At 43.1% G+C, this 21655-nt stretch overlaps 2 long non-coding RNA genes across 2 annotated transcripts in view; one reads left to right on the top strand and one right to left on the bottom strand.

The window, feature by feature from the left end:
• Nucleotides 1-15197, bottom strand: part of LOC137352038 (uncharacterized) — a 91316-nt gene extending 76119 nt beyond the window's left edge. Inside the window, exon 1 of the long non-coding RNA XR_010969623.1 lies at nucleotides 15081-15197. This is a non-coding gene — a long non-coding RNA (uncharacterized lncRNA). The remainder of the gene's footprint in view (nucleotides 1-15080) is intronic.
• A 3134-nt stretch (nucleotides 15198-18331) lies between these two features.
• On the top strand, nucleotides 18332-21090 carry LOC137351879 (uncharacterized). The gene is made up of 3 exons (XR_010969591.1): nucleotides 18332-18484; nucleotides 18881-19047; nucleotides 20804-21090. It is a non-coding gene; the product is annotated as an uncharacterized lncRNA (long non-coding RNA).
• Nucleotides 21091-21655: the final 565 nt, after the last annotated feature.

Here is a 21655-nt window from a genome sequence, read left to right as displayed (position 1 = left end):
ATATACTAGTGCACTATTTCTGTTGCCATAAACTAACTAGACTGCAATGCCAACACTATTCCTGGGGATTGATGTCATTGTCGTTCAGGAATTAGGAGAGAGGGGGTCCCACAGGACTGTGTTCATATTGTCTGGGAGATCCCCCACACAGTAAAGTTTGCATCCAACTGCCTTAGAACAGCAAAAGCTTCTTGATCAAAAATGCCCCCCACCAAAACGGAGTCTCATTTCTTAGTTTGAAAACCTTTTCTGACAAACTCTCAGCCAACTAGATTAAAGAACTGACTAGGAGTGTCATTCAGTTAGCCAATTCCCAACACTCATAACAGTACCTGTGACGGGGTGGGGAACTGGGGCAGTGGGAATCCATTGCACAAGCACTTCCGAAATGCTGGACTATGGTGCAGGGAAACTATTTAAATCTCCATTGGTCTTTTTTTTTTAAAGAGTCAGTGCAAGAAAAGGGGGAAGCGACGGGGCAGTTTTCACTTACTCTGTACTCGCAAGATGTTTAAAGGCTGGCAGAGTGAGTTGGAACCTTCTGGGCTTTGTAATTTTTCATTTTTCTTGAATGCTGCAATTGTGTGGAAATGAAATCTCTAATCCATTCATTTGACAGGCCGATAAATAAATAAAATCACACCGCACAGGCAGAACCCATTCAGGCCGTCATTCCTGTGCCAGCTCTTTGAATGAGTTATCCAATTAGTCCCACTCCCCTGCTTTTATCCCAGAGCCCTGGAATTTTTTTTTCCTTTTCAAGTTTACATCTACTTCCCTTCTGAAAGTTATAATTGAATCTGCTTCCGTCACCCTTTCAGGCAGTCAACTCGAAAACAAAACTCACTGGATAAAGAAAACATCTCTTCGTCTCCCTGCCGCAGTTCTTTTAGTCAATTATCTTAAATCTATGTCCTCTGGTTACTGAACCTCCTGACAGTGGAAACAGTTTTACGTTATTCACTCTTATCAAAATCCTTCATGACTTTGAACACCTCTATTAAATCTCCCCATAACCTTTTCTGCTCTAAGGAGAACAATCCCAGCTTCTCCTGTCTCTCCATGAAGTCGAGGTCCCTCCCCGGTACCATTTGAACGTAGGATATTTTAATTGGGTTGCACCGTTATTTTAAAAAAATGCTAGATTTTAAATAAGCTGAGTCATAGGAAAAAGTAGCGTTTTGTACACTGGTCTAAATTCAACCAACTTGTGCTTCATTGACTAGCCTAATTTTAACCATTTCCTAAATCTGCAATGTTGTCCAGGTTTTGCTGCATATGGACATGTTCAGCATCTCCAGTATCTGAAGAGTTGCTAACGGTGCTGAGCATTGTGCAATCATCAGCAAATATTCCCACTTCTGACTTTATGATGGAGGGAAGGTCATTAATGAAGCAGCTGAAGATGGTTGAGCCGAGGACACTACCCTGAGGAACTCCTGCAGCAATGTCCTGGGACTAAGATGATTGGCCTCCACCAACCACAACCATCTTCCTTTGTGCGAGGTATGACTCCAATCAGTGGAAATTTTTCCCCCCTGATTCCCATTGACTTCAGTTTGGCTAGGGCTCCTTGATGCCATACTCGGTCAAATGCTGCCTTGATATCCAGGGCAATCACTCTCATCTCCCCTCTTGAATTCAGCTCTTTTGTACATGTTTGGACAAAGACTGTAAGGAGGTCAGGAGTTGAGTGGCCCTGGCAGAACTCTGACTCACGCTTTCGTACAAATCAGCAGGTACTGGCAGCCCTCGAGCGGTGAGCCCCAGTAGTGAACTCCCAAACATAGCCTGGTTGTTGGCGAAGGCAACAAGACAAAAGCATCATAGAGCAGGCCAAGCTCTTCCGGGGGAAAACAAGTGGTCATAATAGCCCTGGCCCCTCTCTCTCTCTCACTCTCTCGAGCACTCCGAGTAGCTGACTGTCGTAAAGGGCAGATCTCTTATCCCTCGTCTCAACTAGGGAACGATACAAGGTGGACTGGGCTGGGGGCAAGCTGGATAGAAAGGAGGGAGGGGAGAGAAAATAAAGAAAAATGCAGCATAGTGTGATTTTTTTTTATGTCAGAAAGAAGTCGCCCATCTATTCTCGATCCAAAGTCGTATGCATTTCATATATCAAGAGGTACAGTTTGATATTAAGCCTCAGTTACAGATGTTAAGCACTGCAAGTAATGAAATGGCGATGGACCAGGTTATTGGACAATAAATAGGCAAAGATAGAAGCACAACCTAATTACAGAATGCCATCAGCCCATAAATCAGATACTGTGCAAACTACACTTTGGAAGATTAACATAAGGGATAACGAAGAGTTTGGATCGATCGAGAACTGCCACGAAACCAACGTGAAACACACAGGTCAACTCTGCTGTAGAATCTTTCACTCGGCCCTGTTAGAGCTGTTAGTATGAAGTAAGGAGCTCAAAACAGCAAACAGTAAACATGAGGAGATGCTACTGAAGAGGCAACTGCCACATCACAATCCCATAAAACAATTTGTAAATAATTCTAATTATTCTTTTGAATATCTCGACTGCCTGAGTATTCTCAATGTGTTTTCAAACTGTAGAGGGGACTGACCTGGAGGAATTGCTGAGCCTGACTGCTCGAGGGCACTGAATTAACAGGTACAATAAAAAGGCTAATCATTGAGGTACACCAGGTTAATGACTGTATAGCTCCCGAGATTAATTCAGCTTTCATACATTGTCGCTTTTAGTAACTGCTCCAAATCAGTACCTTGAGGATACTAGGGTTTGGGTTTAAAAGAACAAATTACTCCCATGTGACAGAGAACAAAAAAGATAATCAAAAATTGAACTTAATCCCTTATATTTCTATATACGATGCCTTATATTTCCTGTAGATCATACTTACTTCCTGCAATACTTTCTCTGACTCATTTTGTCAACAATTGTTATAAAAATAAGTGGATCCTCCAATTTACAATGAGCAAAGCCACAGGAGATCTACTGACAACTGCGTAAGAAAATGAAGTCTGCAGTTAATAAAAGCCATTCGGGCAGCAAGTGCACTCCATTCAGTATCCATATACGATCAAGTACCAGGAACTTCCCTGCTTATCAACACCATCTGCATATCTTAAGGAACACCACGTTCCTTCCCCCTTATCTCCAAAAGTATATCAAGTACTGCTTTCATACCACTATAACTCTTTTAAAAGGGGTTAATTGGTTTTAAATTAACTACTTTCTCTGGGACTCTGTCCCACTTTGGGAGAAAAATAAAGTTATTTTCTGATCTCTAACCTTGCTTCAGACTTGAGAATTTTATATGTGTCCTCTAGTCCTACTTTCAGTGCTAAATAGCTTGTTCACTTAATTGTTTGAAGAGGTTGCTAATGGGTAAAGTACCTTAAAAACCAGGGGAAAGTTCACAGATCTATAATCCAATGGCAACAGTGATCTCCACTGTGTGCCTGAAGTCACGCTAAGCAACAAGCGTCAGCTCATTCATGACTGCCTGTCTTGGGTCTTGCAGGAGATTTCAAGGAGCAAAGCTCACAACTGGTTTTGCCACAATGCAGAGGGATGTAAAGATGGTCTTTTAAAGCCTTCGCCAATAATTTCATCACATAACCAGGGCTAACGTTCTGCTACAACATCAGCCATGGCTCAACGGGTAGCACCTTCCCCTCTGAGTCAGAAGGTTGTGGGTTCAAGTTCAACAAAAATCAAGGCTGACACTCGCAATGCAGGACTGAGGGAGTGCTGTACGATTGGAAGCACTGTTTTTCAGATGCAATGTTAAACTGACGCCCTGCGTGGATGTAAAAGATCGCATGGCACTATTTCAAAGAGCAGGGGAGTTATCCCCAGTTTCCTGGTCAATATTGCACTCTCAAACACCACCACAAAAACAGACTATCCAGTCATGTGGGATCTTGCTGTGTGCAAACTGACTGCTGTGTTTCCTGCATTACAACAGTGACTGCATTTCAAAAAAAGTACTTCATTGGCTGTGAAGCATTTTGTGATGTCATGAAAGGTGCTATATAAATCCAAGTCTTCCTTGATGTATGCTGAGGGAGTACTGCATTCGCTTTGAACTCGATGTTAATCCTGAAAAGTTGGTGGAAGCAGATTCAATAGTAACTTTCAAAAGGAAAGTGGATAAATAGCAGGGCTACGGGAAAAACACGCGAGTGGGATTAATTTGACAGCTCTTACAAAGAGCTGGCACAGGCACAATGGGCCGAATGGTCGTCTTCTGTGGTCTATGATTCTATTTATTTATCAGCCTGTCAGAAATGAATGGATCAGAGATTTAGTTTCCTCACCACTGCAGCATTCAAGAAAAATGAAAACGTACAGAGCCCAGAAGGTTCCACCTCACTCTGCCTGGCTTCAAACATCCTGTGAGTACAGAATAAGTGAAAACTGCCCTATTGCTTCTCCCTTTTCTTGCACTGACTCTTAAAAAAAAAAGATGGAGACTGAAATAACTTCGCATCACGATAGCAAACACTTCAGCATTTCCCAAGTGCTTGTTCAAAGAGCCAACAGCTGCATGATGGACCGAAGCTTCCTTTATTGCCAGATTGTTTGATGCAGCCACCTGCCTGCTCCAGTGAATGTAAAGATCCTATGGAATTATTTGAGGATGAAAACTCGCCCTTTTGTAGCCGAGACCTGGATCACTGTCATTGATGAGCGTTAGCTTGGTTCATTTTTGCCTATGGATCAGAGTCAAACTCCGCTACAGCTGAAGTTCAGTGGCAGTCATTGCACTGTCAGCTGAGACACTGAAGCCAGGCCCTGTCCGCCCAGTCAGGTGGATATTGAAGATCCCACGGCACTCTTCTGAAGACCGATGATTCCTTCCGGTATCCTGACAAACATTCCTTCCTCAACCAACTCCATAAAAAGATTAACTGGCCCATTCATCTTATGCTGCTCTGGAGTCCAAGCTGTTGCATTTCTCTACGTAACAATACACTTTACAAATAATCCTGTGTGTGGCAGCAGAATGTGATAAGGCACTATATAAATACAAGATGGAGATTTAAATAACCTCCCTTCACCATACCACACATTTCTGAAGTACTGTTGTGCTGCACTCACATGACAAAAATCTTTTAACACTTTGCTCCCAAAGGTGTGGGCAGCAGAGTGAATGAGGGGCTGATGTGATATCTGGAGGCTCTGTGCACCACCAACTGACCTGGTATTATCCTGCACCTTCAAACAGCAAAACAAACCTCTGTCATTGCGGTTGGTCATGTTTTTAGGCTTCAGTGGGACATCGGAACATGAGTAGGCCCTGGAGCCTGCTCGATCATTCAGTTACATTATGACTGATCTGTACCTCAACTCCATTCACCCACCTTAGCTCCATATCCCTCAACAGCCTTAACCATCAAAAATCTCGCACTCAGTCTTAAAAGTTCCAATTGTCTGAACATCCACAGCCTTTTGTGGGGGCGGGGAACGGAAAGAATTCCAGAGGTCTTAGTATTGAGCCACTGGTCTTAGTATCAATTTGGTCATGCCTTTCTCAAAGAGGCCGGTAATAATGCTTCACTCCAGTTGGTTTGTACTGTACCTTCCCCAGGTTGTTAAAGGTAGCAGCCTCTAACAAGGAGCCACAAAAGAACTTTATAACTAACATGCTCGTCTACAGATGTTTGACTTGCAGTCAGTGCAGCAGAATACAATGGAGGCTGTTCGTAGTACAGTGGGAGCTACAAACAGCATTTCACAATGACTTCCTGAAGAGATTCTGCAATATCATTGCACCATATATAGTAGAATCCACAAATTGGCAATCTCTCTGAAACAGGGCACATGATGGTGAGTGAGAAAAGGAAATGTCATATTACTGCAGTGGAGGACAGAATCTCCAGCAACTGAGGTTAAGGCATGTTGTTTGAGGTTCAGTAGAAGTTGTTTCACTGTATTGCTGGTCTGTACTATTCCACATCAGACAATTTCAGATGTTGCGGTCAGGTGCAAAAAAAAGTGAAAAAATATTCCAGATCTCGGCAACATTCCTCACCTTGTGGGATACGCAAAAATTCCAAGTATTACCAGAAATGTTACAAAAATCATGAAATACAAGTTACTTTACGATACAATTCATTCCATAAACAAAAAGTACCGTTATATAAAAAAAAGGAATCTGGAGTAACTTGAAAGCTGTCACCCAAATTGAGGGTTTCCAAAAGGACATTTATGAACTATTAATTAATGTATACTAGACCTCAGAGGTTCAGAGGCTACTTTAAGGCGAATTGTCTGAAATGTGACAGGAAGTAAATAGTAAACTAATTAACCAACAGATGTCAGTTTCCCTCTGTGTAGTGTATAAGCCCAGTTGCTGGATCGCATGTATGACTGCAGCACAGTTTATCATGTGATTTTTTTTTTAAATGATGGGTTCACAGACACATTTCTGTCCCACGCTTCCTCGAACTGTCTCTGTGCTTGACTATCACTTTTTAAATTCTTTTCTCTACTTTGTATGCTTCTTTGTCCCATTGTTTATCAGCCTCTTTCTGTAAACATTCCTGTCTTGTCTATGGATCTGCAACTGTGTATCTCTCAAAATGCTTGATTTCTTTATGTTTTTCTCTCACCGTTTCTCCTGCATTTTCAGATGCAATGCTGAACTGTCTGCCCTCTCAGGTGTATCTAAAAGATCCCATGGCATTATTTTGAAGAACATCTTGGGATTCCGGCTTGGTGTCCTACTTATCCCTCAACCAACATTACTGAAACAGAATACCTGCTCATTACCACATTGTTGTTTGTGGGAGCTTGCTGTGCGCAAATTGGCTGCCACATTTCCTGCATTACAACAGTGACTACATTTCAAAAAGTTGGCTTTAAAGCATTTTGGGTCATGCAAGACACGATACAAGTTCTTCCTTTACTCTATATCCCTCGCACACTTTATTTCTCTTTCTCGCCATCTTTTTTCCTGGGAATTTGTACTCCCTGGGTTGAATTTTTCCCACGGAGGTAAGAAACAAGAACCGGGTTTGTTTTCAGATCAGAAACCTGCCTCCAGGGAAACTGATTAAAGTTAAGAGTTTCACGTGGATGAGCCCTTAATTGGCATGAAGATGGGTTCCCTGTCCAATTAAGGGTGGTGGGTGGGCTCTCGAAGCTGGGGGGGGTCAATCGAAGGCCTTCCAGCTTCAGAGAAGCACCCAGCTGCAGTACAAGGTAAGTAACTGAGAGGACGCTTCAACAAGGTGTCCTCTCCGCCACCTTTTAAAAACTAATTAGACAGCAGAAAAAGCCAGGCCGCCACCTTTACTGGGTGGTCTTTGGCTGTACTCCACCCAGGCAGGCAAGAAGGGCCTGTAGGCCTACCAGGAGCACTGGCACTCCAGCATGCTGCTGGGTGCCCACCTCCAGGTAGTTAATCTGCCCCATCGCATTGGGAAACTGGAAGCTGACTGGAAAATCGCAGTCGGCCTCCTAAACATACCTTTAACATGGCTCATAATGAGCCTAATTGTCTGCCTGCTTTGTGGGGGTAGATGGCCTTCTCGGGCTCCGAACTCGCCTCCCCCAAAATGGCCGGCACGGGGAATGGCGTCCTGATACTAACACACCAGCCGGCGCCACTATTTTCAGGCCCCATTCCCCCCACCCCCAACTCCGTTCCCAACTTCAGTGGGGGGGTGGAGGGGGGTTCCAAAATTCAGCCCAGGCCTATATCTCTCACAGATGTCCTTTTCCTTTATGTCCGTCTCACTCGCCATTGGTTTCTCACACCTCTGCTCTCTCTCGCGCATGGATCTTGTTCTCTCTTTCTTGCTGTAGATCTCATTATTCATGTTCTCTCTGATCTGCACAGACCTGCAGCCAGACGTTAGATATATTTTGCAATCATGTATAGCTAAATAGAAGGAAATCTGTAAATTGTAACAAAATACCCTTGTAACAGAACAAGGCCAGCAAAAATACGCAATTGTTGACTTTGCAAATTGTGTCCACAATAGAATTCATTAATCAGTGACCTTACACATTATCCCAGACTTATCGGTACTGACGCACATTTCTCACATTAAAAATAAATTTTAAAAAGGTTTGTTGAATATTTTCAACTTTTGCTCCTTATTCGATTTAGGGGAGGGGGAGGTCAGGTCAATTCAGAAATGCATCTTATTGTCACATTGCTTTGAGCAGCGCTGTGCTGTCCTTGCTATATCAAGTAAGTCAGTGTCCTGATTACATGAGTCGAAATGGGCCATTTGAGTGTCAGGCTACCTAGGTTGCAAAGCAAGCTTCCTAACTCAAACACGGGCGGCACAGTGGCGCAGTGGTTAGCACTGCAGCCTCACAGCTCCAGGGACCCAGGTTCGATTCTGGGTACTGCCTGTGCGGAGTTTGCAAGTTCTCCCTGTGGCCGTGTGGGTTTTCGCCGGGTGCTCCGGTTTCCTCCCACAGCTAAAGACTTGCAGGTAAATTGCCCCTAGTGTAGGTAGGTGGTAGGGAATATGGGATTGTTGCAGGGTTAGTATAAATGGGTGGTTGTTGGTCGGCACAGACTTGGTGGGCTGAAGGGCCTGTTTCAGTGCTGTATCTCTAAATAAAATATGGATGTTATGTTTGTAAGTGAAGGACTTACAAGGGGAACATTAATAGCAATAGGCACGAGTCTCCTAATCAATGCTGCTGCATCATGGTTAGGTGACTGTGTCCAGCCAGCCACACACATTAGATACTCATCTCCTTCCTGTGAAAGCTACCTCCTCGAAATATGGTAATGAAACACACAAGGCCTCTCTGTAATGGCCATCTATGCCCCTCCAATGAGAAGCAAAGCAACAAGCATGAGGGGACTGTCCTACAAGGAGAGACTGAGCAGACTAGGCCTATATTCCCTGGAGGTTAGAAGAATGAGAGGTGATCCAATTAAAACGTATAAAATTCTTAAGGACTTCACAGGGTAGATGCTGAGAAAACGTTTCCCCTGGCTGGGGAATCTATAACATGGAGCCACAGTCTCAGAATAAGAGGCCGGCCATTTAGCACCCAGATGAGAAATGTCCTCGCTTAAAGGATTGTGAATCTTTGGAATTCTCTACCCCGGAGAGCAGTGGAAGCTCAGTCATCGAGTATATTCCAGATCGTCATCAACAGACTTTTGGATACTCAGGGAATTAAGGGATATGGAAATAGGAGTGAGAAGGTGGAGCTGAAGTAGATGATCAGCCGTGATCTTGTTGAAAGGCAGAGCAGGCTAGAAGGGCCAAATGGCCTACTGCAGCTCCTGTTTTTGTTGCTCTTATGAACCACAGTTTCCTCTCCACCACCTTGTTCACACCTGGAATTCACCAGCCAGCCCAGAGAAGCAGCTCACCGAACTCAGGGAGGTGAGATACAGTGACAGGCTTCACTGAGACTCAAGATTCAGGGTCCTTTGTCTCAGCCATCCAGCTTCCCTCAGAACAACATGTTATGACCAGGTGAGAAAGAGGTCTAGGGGTCCCTCTCAGACTTCACTTGGTCTTACCATAACAGGATTTAATTTTTAAAACACCATGTTTTAGCTCCCCCTTGGTGAATCCTTGTTCACAGCTTTCCAATTATAAGGCAAAGAAACCAGCACAAACAGGCTTTCTTAGGTTTAAAGAAGTTGAAGTTTATGAAGCTTGAACTTAAACTCTAATTTGGTTAACACCTAAGGATACACGACACGCCCACACTAGCATACACATGCAATACACACATGCAAGTAGAGAAGAAAAATAAAGTGGAAAGGTTTGAGGCAATATCTGAAGAGTTTTTGTTATGGTTCTTCGAGCTCACTGTAGAGCCCTTGATTGTAAGTAGATCTTGCTTTCCGTTGGGGCCCAGTATTCTTCTTAAACCTTGTTCACTGTAGGAGACTTTTCTCTCTTGGGGTTCATGTGTCTTTAGTGGATTCAGAGCCTTGTGAGAAAGAGATGGGAGCAGGCAGGAGAGATCTTCTCAGTCCAGGAGCAAACAGTCTTTCCCAGTTCAAACTGTTTGTACAATTCATAAAAACCAGCTTGCCAAGCAGGTTAGTCACGTTACCAGCTGGTCTGACCACATCTGCTTGTGGATTTGGCTATCCCAGCAGTCATCCTGAAATCTGAGCTCCCTCATCTTCAATGTCTGGTGCTCAAAGGCCATTGTGGTTTAAATTGGATAAGGGAAGTAACCTCTCTTGTCCCTATTGGTAAGCAAATGTCCTCCATCCAAGTCTGGCAGCCCTTGTAACAGTCCTTCTCTTCTTCCCAGCAACAATTTGAAATTTGATGTCCATATGGCGAAATTACTATGCCTCATTCTTGGAAGGTGGGGGCCCAGCATGACAAACACAATGAGCTTGTCACACCATTCCAATAATTCCATTGAAACCAGCCTCTGGATTGGAACCTCCCATAGCTCACTATGACCAAACCATAACACAACACAGCGCACCAACCTTTTCTGAATCTGTGAAGCCAGACCACGGTGATCTCCCTGACCGTCATGGTAATAGCCCACAATTCCTTGCAGTTCATTATAATCTACTTTTCGTCTTGCTGAAGTTAAATGTGCAAATAAGATCAAAGGTTGTGCCATAGCTGTTTAGCTCAATGAAATTCTGTTGCAAGTCAGATTAGAAGGCACAACGCAAATTTGGACTTTTTTCTATTGTATATCAAAACTGCTCCATTTCGTAAATCAGTCAGTCCTATTGCGCATCCGGACATAAATAATGAAGCTCATCTGACCAAGTCGCACGATTGGAGCACTAAAACTCATCAAGATACACAGCAGTATATCAGTGCAGTGTGGCAGAGTATATTCCACCAGAACAAGGCTCCTGAACTGTGCTTCCATTACTTCCCGTATCACACGCGGAAAAGGTACTTCAGTCAGCAGTTAACCTACAGCCGAGCAATGTCTTTACTACCCCTCCCCGCTCCCCAACTCCCCCCCCCCCACCACCCCCACCTCCCCCCATGCAAACAAAATTACAGTGGCTTGGCAAATAGTGCAATGCATTCAAACCTCCTTGAAAAAGATTTACACAATGCCTTTAAGGACACAGTCACATTGCACAAAATAATTGTCCTTACACTTATTTATATTCAGAAATAAAAAGGGAACGACTGACTTCTCGAGTAATCTAATTCAACTGAATGATCAGCACTGAGTGCCCTTTACAGCACTCAACATATTTCCTATCAGTGCATCTGCAAAACTGCAGCCCATTTACATCATCGAAATGGTGCGTGCATGGCTTTTTTAAAAAATGATGTATCTGCCCTTCCTTTCCTCTCGATTACTGCATCGTGGCTCCACATTTGGGAATGCTAGCCTTGCATAGGTTTCTCTGCAGTGCAAGCACTGCTTTGCACTGCTTTGCAGTCACCACTGACACCGCATCATCATTCCCCCCTCCCATTCCCGCTACCAACCGACTTTGCTGCATTTCCCAAGAAAAACTGTCAATGCAGCATGCAGTGGTGTTCCGAACAGTTTTGCTCCCTCTCCTCATTCTCTGCTGGATTGCAGTACTTCTTTCCTACGAAGCCTTATACTCTGCAAGATCTTATCCAAGCAGTGGAACGTCTCCATTTTAGACTCAATTTCTCCAGTCAAGTAGATATAACAATCGGAAAGATTCAATCAATTGGCCAGAATTTCAGACACCTACAGTTCAATTAGAACTGCACTGAGTGCATGTGATAAAGAACACGGCCATTCAAATTCAGGCTTTTTGGAAGGGTATCCATTGTATTGCTAGAATTGCTGATGAGGTAGCACACCTAAAGTTACAGAGAAATTTGAGCTAAACTTCCCTCTCATCGCAAGGCTATCTAAAAAGGTCACACTGCATCTCTGATCTGTCACCATGTGACCTTTTTGTTTTAAACAAACCTCGTTGACAAAGTCTGGCACAACACTTTAGCAGACACTGCTGGTCCTTTAAATAAACAAGCAGCTTCAGAGAAAAAGGGTCAGAGACATTGATATTCCAGTCTGTCGCAGTCTACGTCTGCCAGGAGCTATACTGGTTATATACCACAATTTATCTGTAAACATTATAGGGGATCAAAAGAGGTTCCTGACAGTAGGAGTTGACCTACTGTCGAGCAAAAGGTGACTTGTGGCTGCAGCAACCGTTTGTGACCTACTTTTGCTAATGAAAGCTGCCACATATAGAAGCACCTGTACTCCTCCAGCTGCACTAAATGATTTACTAGTACATTAATGCAAACTAAGGCGAGTCATTGCATAAAGTGGAACGTTTGCATTGATTTTAAAATCAATTTCAAACCAAGACACAAAGTTATCCTTTTCTTCTATTTCCGCTTATAAAATTTTAATACATTATTAAAAAAAAATGAGGAAGTGCAACTTTGCAGGGACTGAAGCTGAAAATGGTCATTTTTTGATCTTGCTTTGAAGGTCAGGTGAAATATTTTTTAAAAGTCACATTCTTTTGTACGCGCCTGATTACACTTACCAGTTCAGCTCGGATAAAGATTAAGAAACCGAGAGCCATTTCCATTCATTATAATGTAAATGGTATCATTGTTAAAAATTTGTTCAGCAAAGTCAAACCTGCTTGAAGATCGGAAGCTCAAAAGCATCAGCTTCATTCAGCGTAGCTGACCTTCTCTCCACGCAACAATAATTTCCTTTCAAACAGCTTTGAAAATATGACCCATACGTTTAAAAATCCTCAGCGTGCCATTCTTCATGTTAACAAAAACAGTTATTTTCTTTAGACTGGTATTCTGTAAATTTGTTTTTAAGAGGCCTACTCTAAAAAAGGCTCGAAACAATGTGGGGCAAATTGGTCCTTTGATGTGCTTGTACTTGGACATTAAAAAATTCTATACAGGCATTTGAGGGTAATTCCTCCATACTTTATCCTGTGATTTTATCTCCCTTCCCCCCTGCTCCCCCAGCCTGACAGATCTGCAACTAGGAGTAATGGCATCTGATTGACATAGTCAACAAAAGGCATCAGAGGTCACCAAGGTGTGATTGTCCCTCTGTCTGATTCTCCCACAGTCTTGGCTCAGTGTCTCTGCCGTCTAGTGTGGCTCAGATTGAGAATTGAGCAGGGTAGGGTTCAAATCCGCAGCTGCCCCCTCTCTCCATGTACCGAGAGTTGGCATTCAATGCTGAATGCTGCTACAGGGCAACTTCAAAACAGTAACAGTCCTTTCTGTTCGAGGATAGGCTCATTCCAAATAGCCTCTTGCCTAGTGAGATTTACCATACTGCAGGATTGGTTTTGTGTTTGGGAGGAGGGGGTGGGGGGGGGGGGGGTTGCAGGGATGGAAGGGGTTGAGTTAATAACCTGCCCTTGTTTCCTTTCATCTGTCCGACTCCTTTTCACAGAAAACAAAAACACTAATCATTTTTCCCAAACGGGCACATTTTTAATTCTGTCACTCTCTGACGCACCTTACCCCCGCCCCCCCCAATTATAACGGGAGCAATGGGAGTGAGGACGTCTCTGCCTTTGGGCCATTCACTGCAGCACCCCAGTGTTTACACACAGCACCACCAAATGCACAAATTCAAGGTTCTAGACAGCACTAACAACCCTGTGCACTTGCAGACTGCCACACAAAGTGCAGAACATCAAGGGCCTGGTGCTATTTAAGTGCCCCTAGATGTCCTTAACATTCTTTGAAGATGCTTTACAGCAAGAATACACTTGGTACAGTCTACTCAACTAATATTGCACGTGGGGTGCAGATTTTCTGGTTATTATTAAGAAAAGTCATAAACACCACCTTTATTCTGGCATTTATGATTTTGGTACAAATAAGAAGTCCTCCCTCGATTGTGTCTGCAGTAAACCCAACCCACAGCCCAGCCAACGGCTGGCCATTGGGACAAGTGAAAATGTCCCTGGATACTTCTCACTGATTCCCACTGTAAACTGATGACAAACCTCCCTCTTTGATTGGCAATGCATTCGCAAATGTTTTCCACTCATATTCTCCATCGAAATTTTTTTTTTAAAATTGTAAGCATGTAATGTGTGCAACATTTGCAAGCAAGTGTTTTTGGAAGATACCAAAAGATAAAGCAGAACTGACCAAGCGACATCTTGAAATCCAGCTGCGGAAGCTGGGCCTGGATTATGGGGTTGGGTCTCAGAGCAGGAATGGGGTGGAGTGATACAAACAAGCATCCAACCCCACAACAGGCACACGTACTAACTAATGAGTCCATTGCCCGAAGTGACCTGGGGTGGCACAATACCAACCAAGCCCTCTTAAAGGGGCAGGCCACCTCTGCCAGTGTCACACACACGCACCCTGGGGAATGGTTCAACTTCAGTCTACCCACACTTTAAACAGGGCAGGAGCTCAACTCTGCACCAAAATAAAGCTATTGAAGCAGAATTTTTTTTGCAAATTACATGACGGCCACTGTACCAATATTAGCAATTCTTTAATCAATGACAATTAAAAAAATACTTTGTTCAAAATACAAAATTAATACTCAATGATGATCCATTTTAAGATCAATACTTGAGGTTTCACCATGTCTGAAATTGTGGTTATCCATTGCAGGTCCTGCTAAAAACAATGAGTGCATCAGACCTGAATCTTTAGTCCCCATCCTGACCCCTAACTCGATTGTTCAGTCGAATACATACTCCACAAATCTAAAAGCAGAAAGTGGATTACTTTAGGTTTTACCACCTTGTAAAGCAGAGAGACAGATGGAAAATTGAAGTCAACTTCAGGGGGGGAAAAAAACTTATTTATGAGCATACTTTCTGTGACATAATTAAAAGGGCTGCAATGCTGCAAAGTTGTCCATGGAATATAACTGGAGGATTTTGAAGATACTGCATGCAGCAAAACATAGCAGCTGGATATTGCAGACTCCACAGCCAAGAGCAAATTCAACCCAAAATATTACAAGAAGGAATGAAGTAAAAACGAAAAGAATTTTTTTTTTAAAAACTGTCTTCCAATCTTCAACAAACAGCTGCATACATGTAATATGAAGTGTCAGGAATCAGCTTTAAGACAGTGGGATCCCCTGAAGGTCATTTATAATGAAGCACTTTAAGAGGTCCTACAGAATAAGAGTACTTACACGTTCCCCCATGGATCATCTTGCACCTTGAGGGAAAGCAGACTGAATTTTCCCCAGTCCACACAGGCAGGGTCAGCTCAGACAGCAGCGTCCTGCTAACTTTTCTGCTCCACACCACTGGAAGCTGCAGTGTCTGAGGCTTCATAATATCAAGCAGCCTCTCTTAAAGGGGAGGGCCAGCAGAGGGAGCCGGAGTCTTTCTGGCGATTTAGTTTTTGGCCGATTAAAACAAAATGAGCTCCTGCAATCACCGCGGGGGGTCAGATTTGCGCCTGCTTGCAGTTAAAAAAATATAATTAGCAAAAAGGGCAATAATGCCACACTCTTCTGGTTTATAACTGCAGAGCGGGGCAATTTGCCATGGAAATACCTGCCACTTTGTGATCATTTCCCTGCGAAAAGACGCCATCACCTTTAACAAGGTTCCCTCAAAATGATGTGTTCAAAACCCCACTGGTGTTTCGCAGTCTTGAGAGAGCAATTAAAATGCAGACGTCTTTTAAATAAAAATTGCACTTTTAAATGGATGATCATCTACGCCGCAAATATATATATATAAAAAAAACAAACGACCTACTTTTCACCTTTGGGAAGCAAACGCAAGTTCCATTGGATGAAGCAGAATGGGGAAGTTTGCAGTGTAGAGCTTGTTCCAGTTTTGCTCTTAGTGTCGAATAGCTGTACTGCTTTGCGGACACCTCAAGGAGAAGGATTTCGCAGTATGACAATTCAGAGTAACAACCCCTCCTCAATTACACCCCTCTTGCAGTAAAAGACAATACACGTCTTTCTTAAAAAGTTACATTAAAAAGTACAATGTATTCTACAAACAATGCATACTTTGTCTCGAATTGTAATTCTCCGCAAGTGCCATAAACGACTAAAGATTATTGTCAACTTCGGCTAAATCAAACTAGCAATAATTTTTTTTTTGCCCAACGTATTTCTCAATAAAATGTTAAATGCAACATCTTCCACAATCATTCGTTTCTTAACCCATTTTAATGCAGGTTATTGCTTGCCTGTCCTCCTGATGTTTTCACTCCATAACATCTTGCTACCCACTACCCTAAAAAATAAAGTTACCTTCCTGATTGAATTTGCTGCGAGCTCCGGATGCTCTGATGTGCTGAGTGGTAACATTCTGAAACAGTGAAACAAGCCGGAACCCGTTAACATCCAAAAAAGCCAATCTAATGGGTCCTGATGCCGGCCGCAGAACCAGACTTGACAGCATAAAAAAAAATCTCCCCACATTTCTCTGAAGGTTAGGGAGCTGCGCAGTTTTTTGTAGATGGATGAATGAAGCATAGATTGTGGGGCGAACTGTTCAGACATTCTCTCCTCTCAATATTGACTGATGCCCCTCGCAGTTCAGAGCCTTAGAGGGAGTCAGATGCTTTTTCTTTCAGTTTTTGCAAGCTCTAGAGGCAAGTTGGGACTTGTCAGGAAGGAGGCTGGAGGGAGGGAGTTTAGCAAGCTTCATCTGTGGTTGGACTCTTTGACCAGTTCTCCTCTCCCCCTCAGAGCTATGGAATGCCAGATGACCTTTCTGCAGTTGCTTGTTCCCTCAAATATATTTAAAACTGACTTTGCTCGGAGGGTGTTGTAATGTTCCTGAAAAGTCACTGGAGTAAGTTTTTTTTTGTGGGGATGGAGGAGGGTAGGGGGTGCAGAGGAAGTGTTTTGTTAGTATTTGCTTGTCACAGTCTAGTTTTGGACCCAGCTGTGTGGTTTTTCAGCAAGTTGCCTGAACAGACTCTCAAACTGGACGCCATTTTCACCCACTGCTTATGAACAGGTGGGAGATTTACTACCTTGATTCATGTTTCGGAACGGGTTTACCTTTTCCCAATTCCGTCCAGTTGTGGGTGTGCCAGTCCTGCACCAGTTGGTGCACTTCGCATGTTACCATACAGCACAGAAGGAGGCCATTCAGCCCATTGTGTCTATACCAGCATTTTGAAAGCGTCGCCCAATTAGACCCACTTGTTTCCACACAGCCCTGGAAATTTCTCCCTTTCACTTATTACCTGGTGTCCAAAAAAATTATGAATCTCCTCTTTGAACTCTCTGGGTGGGTTGGTAGGTAACATGAATCAAGCAGATCTGAAGGTTTGATTCCCAGTTAGTGTTTCAGGTATGGCAGTAATCAAGGCAACAAAAATGTAAAAGGTTATAAGCAAGTAAAGCGGGGATGGAGCAAGAGATAACAAAGGAGAAGGTGTAAATAGGACAATGTCACAGAATAGCTGACCAGAAGGTCGTGGAGCAAAGGCAGACAATATGTTAATGGTGTGTTGAAATACAAAGCATTAGTACAGATAGGGTGTTAACAGACTGAAAATTGAACATCCACAAGTACAAACATGAAAAAAAAACAGTGGGTAAGCAAACTGAACAAACTAAGATTAAACAAATTAAACACAAAAAAAATTTTTTTAAAGGAAAAAGAAAAAAATAACTAAAAATAAAAGTAAAATGGAGCCCGTCATGCTCTGAAATTATTGAACTCAATGTTCAGTCCGGCAGGCTGTAGCATGCCTAATCGATAAATAAGATGCTGTTCCTCGAGCTTGCGTTGATGTTCACTGGAACACTGCAGCAATCCCAGGACAGAGATGTGAGCATGAGAGCAGGGGGGAGTGTTGAAATGACAAGCAACCGGAAGCTCGGGGGTCCTGTTTGCGGACTGAGCGGAGGTGTTCCGCAAAGCGGTCACCCAGTCTGCGTTTGGTCTCCCCAATGTAGAGGAGACCACATTGTGAGCAGCGAATACAGTATACTACATTGAAAGAAGTACAAGTAAATCGCTGCTTCACCTGAAAGAAGAAATTGAGCTTGGTTGCGATACCCCTTCAGTCAAATAGCCAGCTGATACTCACTGACTAGGCTCACACAATGGGCCCCTTTGTGAAGGGCTGGGTGGGGTGAATTCTATGACCTGTTGGAACCAGATTTATCAGGAGAGGAGCAGAGAATTTATTTAAGAAGCTCCTTCCAGTCTTCCAACATCTTATACTTGCGATTGTTGCTAATTTGAAATCCCATATAGTCTATTTGAAGCATGCCATTTAGTGTGGTGATCGAGCTGCTAACTACACTGAAGTCAGGTGTTGGACTTGGCAATTCAATCCAGCTCAAAAAATGTCATTGCATCATTGGCATGTGATGTGTGGAGTGTCATCTAATTGCTGCTTTCTGATTTACCTTGTCTTCTCATTTCCTCATTTCAACCTTGGTAACGTCCTGCACTGTGGGCCTTGGCCCTGCAGTTTGGTTTCTAAGTATATTTTTAAAAATGGTGTGCGGTTAAAGCTGTTCTCCTCGCCTTCCCTCTCCAATACTCCGGTGACCTTCCATCTTAATTAAATGGCTATCCTAACCAGGGTTTGGCTAAAAAGGTCTTGAAAAAAACAGCTCTTTTGATTTGTAAAGAGAGGCTTGTGCACTGTTGTAATTGCTGATGGGCCACTCCAGCAGTCCAGTAAATGCCTGGACTTGAACTTAAAAAAAAAATAAACAAACCGTGGTGCAAAGTCTGCCACATAATGAATATAGCGGAAAGAAGTGAACTTATCCCAGTGACCTTCTGAGTGATTTTATGTGGTTTTCTTCGGGACTGCGAAATGAAAATTTCAACAACATTACGTTTTTAACTACTTACCTGCTAAACTTGTTTTAAGAACCCTCCTTTGCTATGTTTCTAGTTTTAGCATATGACAAAACACGAATTTGGAGAACTGAAGTGTTTTATATACATTTATTTCTGATTAAAATGCTTTTCTTTCTCTCCACAGAGCTGTTGAAACCAGTCTAAATCCAAGTCTGAAACCAGGCTTCTTCCAACATTGCAGTCGAGTTAGCAGCTAGGAAGTAAGAGAGAATGACTTGGAGTAAAGTGCTTGGCCTCTGCTCAGTGCCTCTCAATGGTTCAGCAAGGACGGGAGCTCACATATGGAGGATGGTGAGTATGAAGACGTGCCCTCCTGTTGCAGTACAAGGTGGAAAGGAACTTCAACCCACTGTGCCACCACCCTATCCATTCATGACACAGTAGCATTGTGGTTATGTTACTGGACAAGTAATCCAGGGACCTGGACTAATAATCCAATAGACGTGGATTCAAATCCCACCATGGCACCCGGGGAATTTAAATTCAGTTAATTAAATAAATCTGGAATAAAAAGCTAGTCTTAGTAAGAGTGACCATGTAATTCCCAGGTTGGTGTAAAAAGCCATCTGGTTCACTGATGTCCTTTAAAGAAGGAAATCTGCTCTCCTTACTGGTGTGGCCTATTTATGACTCCAGACCCACAACAATGTGATTTGCTCTTAAATGGTCGAACAAGACACTCAGTTGTACTCAAGAAGACAGCTCACCACCACCTGCTCAAGGACGATTAGGAATAGGCAATAAATACTGGCCTTGCCACTGATGCCCACATCCTGTGAATGAATACAAAGAGGAAAATATTTCTAGGACATGCCACGTGTGACTAAACCTTGATTAATTGTGAGTTGCAGTCTAGATTACGTTTCAAAATGGTGAAATACACAGTTATTGCCATATTTATGCTGACTGCCTTGTTGACATCCAATCACAATTTACTGCAGCTGCTGGAAATCTGAAATAAAAACTGAGAATGCTGGAAATGATACCCAGCTCTATCTCACCACCATCCGGTACTGAATGAGCAGAAATTTCCTCCAACTAAATGTTGGGAAGACCGAAGCCATTGGCTTTATTTCATTAATTGAATTCAAATTCCCCAGGTGCCAGGGTGAGATTTGAATCCATTGGCTTCGGTGCCCGCCATAAATTCCACTCCCTGGCCACTGACTCCATCCCTCTCCATGGCAACTGTCTGAGGTTGAATCAGATTGTTCGCAACCTTGATGTCATATTTCACCAAGGTGAGCTTCTACCTGCATATCCGCGCCATCACTAAGACCGTCTGGTTTCACCTCTGCAACATTGCCCAACTCTGCCCCTGCTTCAGCTCATCTGCTGCTGAAACCCTCATCCATGCCTTTGTCACCTCTACACTTGACTATTCCAATGCTCTCCTGGTCAGCCTTGTACATTCTGCCCTTTGTAAACTTAAGGTTATCCAAAACATTGCTGCTCGTGTCCTAACTCGCACCAAGACTCGTTTAGCCATCACCCCTGCGCTCGCTGACCGACACTGGCTCCCAGTTAAGCAACCCTTCAATTTTAAATGCTCATGCTTGTTTTCAAATCCCTTGATGGTCTCGCTCATCCTTGTCTTTGCAACCTCCTCCAGCCCCACAACCCTCCGAAATCTCTGTACTCCTTTAATTATGACCTCTTGAAAATCCCTGATTTTAATTGCTGCACCGTTGGTGGCTGTGCCTTCAACTGCCAAGGCTGTAAGTTCTGGAATTCCCTCCCTTAACCTCTCCACCTTGCTACCTCATTTTCCTCTGGTAAAGCCTACCTCTTTGACCAAGCTTTTGGTTATCTGCTCTATTATCTCTTGGTGGCTTGGTATCAGACTTTGTTTTATAATGCTTGTGTGAAGCACCTTGGGACATTTTGGTACGTTAAGGGCACTATATAAATACAAGTTTTTGTTGTTGAAATGCTCAGCTTCTGTGAGAACAGGAAGATAGAATCAATGTTTCAGATCGTGAACTGTATGTCAGATCCAAAGAGTCATTAGGCCAGATTCATAAACCCGATCTTCCTCTCCCCACAGATGCTGCCTGACCTGCTGAACATTCCCAGCATTTTCTAATTTTATTGCAGGCAATGCCATTGGGGAAAACCCAGCCTATTTAGATATTACACCAAGTACTGAGTGATGCCTGATGTTTAACAAGAAAATATGAGCAATGTGATAAGTAACATCACTCCCCTGAATCAAGAGCTTTTCTTCACTAAGAACACAAGTGAAACTCACACTTCATGAATATTATGGGTTTGAGACAACTTTATTCCGCTTTCATTGTACCTTTGAGGTCATTATATGTGTAACATGATTTGTTGGCGATTAAAAGAAGTTTATATGAAATATCTGTGGTCAGTTTTGCAACATAACGGTCAGAAATTTTTAAGCAATGCAAAGCAATTTAGAAACACGTCAATGCCTGACCCTTATTACAGTCCATGCCTTCTGTGGGACATCTAGGTTTTAAAATACTAAACTATGTCATCAAAGCTGATCGGGTGGATGGTGGAAAGTGGCGCACCTTTCTTATGTACTTTAAGTTCCATCGCTGGTGTATGGTGATCTGATCTCAGCCAGAATAGCCATAGGGACTCTACAATTGACTATAGCACTCATGGGCTAATAAGAGGAAAATCGACCATTGCTTGTGCTCCTCTTCACTATTCCATGACCCCTGCCAGTAAGGGCTGTTTGTGAGTCTCGGGATTGGGTTCAACTGTGATCTCTACGATGGTCAAATCATAGAATATTACAGCACAGAAGGAGGCCTTTCGGTCCATCGTGCCTGTGAATGAGTAATCCCAAATTCTTACTCTTTCCCTATAGCTCTGTAATTTTGTTCCCTTCAAGTATGGAATTCCCTTTTGAAAGTTATTATTG

The sequence above is a fragment of the Heterodontus francisci genome, chromosome 37 (genome assembly GCF_036365525.1).
Source record: "Heterodontus francisci isolate sHetFra1 chromosome 37, sHetFra1.hap1, whole genome shotgun sequence".
Lineage (NCBI taxonomy): Eukaryota > Metazoa > Chordata > Chondrichthyes > Heterodontiformes > Heterodontidae > Heterodontus > Heterodontus francisci.
This window is presented reverse-complemented; position numbering and strand designations above follow the sequence as displayed.